General features: G+C 39.2%; 1 pseudogene; it reads right to left on the reverse strand.

The window, feature by feature from the left end:
• Positions 1 to 296: 296 nt before the first annotated feature.
• Positions 297 to 2,281, reverse strand: LOC107973673 (small ribosomal subunit protein eS27-like; annotated as a pseudogene).
• Positions 2,282 to 2,741: the final 460 nt, after the last annotated feature.

Consider the following 2,741-nt stretch of genomic DNA (forward strand, 5'->3'; position numbering starts at 1 on the left):
GCCTCCAGCTCAACAAAATTGATATACCAAAGAGGTATAATTTATTTTGGTGTGGTATATTCTGGTCTTCCACAGAGTCAAATAACATAGCCATGGAAAGAAGTTTGGAATTCATCTTAAGTATAAAGTCAGATTACTAAAGGGCATTAAGTAGGGGGAGTGATAAATCCAATTCAAATTTTGAAATGATTATTCTCACTGCTATGCAAACAAATGAATAAACAAAAAATGCTTGAAAATGGGTAAAAGCGACAGGTCAAGGACCAGAGGGGAGGAGGGAGGTATCCGGGTGTTGGAGTGGGTGTTTGTTAAATTGGTGCGAGATCAACATGTCAAATTAATAGACTCATGCTAACAATAAATGTTGGCAATTACAATTGATGACAAGAAAAAGCAATATTTATTGAGTGCAAGCTGCCTTATGTTTTCTCCATCAAAGTTACACAAGCTTATAAGTGTGTTAGAATGAGCTCATTTTTTTTAATCCAAAATGTGTTTATTGAGATGATTTCCCACTCATCTTGATTCAGAGTGCTTTTAGCGCTGCTTCCTCCTGAAGGCACATCCTTCTGTAAATCTTGCTTTTCCTCCTGTAGGCAAGTGGAGGACAGTGGAGCAGCCAACACACAAAACTACTGTTTGTGCATAGCTAAAGACCGTGGTGATTTTATAGCGTCCTGGGCATTTCACATCCCTGAAGTAGGAACTGGGGCTCTGCACCAGGTATTACTTCTTGTGTTTCCTTTTCTCCTCTTCTGGAGAGGGATGAAAGAGATCTTTTGCAAGAAGCACGTTCTCGTAGGTAGGTCATCACCGCCAGAAAGGTAGAATGAACTCATTTAACAGTCAAAAAAATTTAACTCAGACGGTTTGGCTGAAGTCACACCGCGATTAGCTGAGATTCAAACCAGACAGTAGGATTACTAAGCTGGTACTCTCATATATGTAAATTTAATTAATTAACAAGAATTGCTGAGAACATACTGCATGCAAAGTCATACACTGTTTCTCAAGAAAAGGAAAACAAATGAAAATGGAAAAAATCTTATAATAGGCTTTTGTTTACTGTTATGTAATAAAAACATTGAACAAGATTTTTTTTTCTGTAAAAAGAATATAAAACTATTTCCAGGCAAGGTGTCAGAGTCCTGTCAGCATAGAGTGGTTGGCTCATGGGTAGTAAGAAGAATTTACCAACAATGGTATAAGTTAGAAAAGGAAAGTTTTATTAGATAAAAAGAACGCTCTAGCAGAGTGCAGCAGGGCACTTATGCAAGAGGACTGAGTGTGCTGCAGTGGATTTTCCTTAGAGGTATTTATGAACCTTAAAGCAGGAGCTTAAGGGTAATGTGGATCACATTAGCCACATAGGTCATGGTAAATGATTACATTTGTAGACATTTTGGTGTCTTAATGTCAGCAAGAGCTGCACAATGAATTTTGACATGCATGCATTCCAGAGATGTATAGAAATTCTAGTTACTTATAAATTTTTGGAAACAAAATGTGAAATCAGATGCCCACTTTAGATAATAGGGAGGTCAAATTACTTCTAAATTCTTCAGATAAGGAGTTTTGCCTCTGGATGGTCTGCTTGATAGCCATCTGGTGGACTTTGCTCTGCTCATTTTTCCCCTGACAAGTATCTCGGTCAAACCTTTGACCCTTTATAATCCCCTATGCTCATGTCCACCTGCTGCCTACCAGGGTCTCAAGAAAGGGAAAACAGCATAGTGAAGATGAGCATTGGGTCTGTCTGGCTGCTTCCTGCTGAAAGGGGCTGTGGAGGGGATATGTTTTGTTTTCCCCTTTTTCGTTCTCTGTCATGAAGGGAATGAGGGGTCATGAAAAACTTGTTCAAAGTGGGAAGCCTAGATTCCATCAACAGGCCCCGTATAAGTGGAAGTTCCTGTTGCCAGCTGGTATTGGGATTGCATAGTCATCTGCAGGTGGAATTGTTGTTATCTGGAAGATATAAATTAATTAGCACATTTAAAAGGCAGGGACCATATATTAAAAGAAGAATGATTAGGAGTAAATGTCCAAGGAATGGAAGAAGCAAAGTGATTCTTGGAAACCAATCAGTTAGAGTTTGGGTCCAGTCTTGGTTACTTTGGGAAAGTATGTGTAGCCATTTGGCTTGTTTGAAAATGTCTTGGACACTAGTTTCCACTTCTCCAGACACATGAATGTAGGCGAAACAGGTTTTGTTGATGACAACACAGACTCCTCCTTGTTCAGCTAGGAGGTAATCTAGAGCTTGTCTATTATCTAAAACCATTCCTGCTAGTGAGCCTAAAGACTTTCCTAGCACTGATGGACTTGAGCCAGTTTTTGCTAAGGCTATTTTAAGGAGGCAGTAAGTTCCTATAGTGTGATTTCATGGTAAGTAAAAACCTCCCCAAAAGTTGAGAGTTGTAACAGTTCCCATAACTCCAGTCACAGTAAGTCCTAGAGCCCTTTTTCTTTTAGAATGGGATTTTAGATTGGAAGCTATGTTGAAGATAGTGATTTGAGCAGGATCTATTTTACCCAGAATACACTCACCATAATGAAGAGAATTATCAAGGTAGGATAGGGCCAAAGCTTGAAAAGGGTTTAAATAGTTATCAGCAGTACCGCAAAGCCATAACAACCTAGAAGGGGTGGGTAATACAATGTGATTGGTTCGATTCAAATACTGGGAAAAAGGGAAGGGGGTCTTTTGACAGTTTTTGAGAGGCCTTATACATGAGGAAAAG

This window comes from Pan troglodytes, chromosome 13 (genome assembly GCF_028858775.2).
Source record: "Pan troglodytes isolate AG18354 chromosome 13, NHGRI_mPanTro3-v2.0_pri, whole genome shotgun sequence".
Classification (NCBI taxonomy): domain Eukaryota; kingdom Metazoa; phylum Chordata; class Mammalia; order Primates; family Hominidae; genus Pan; species Pan troglodytes.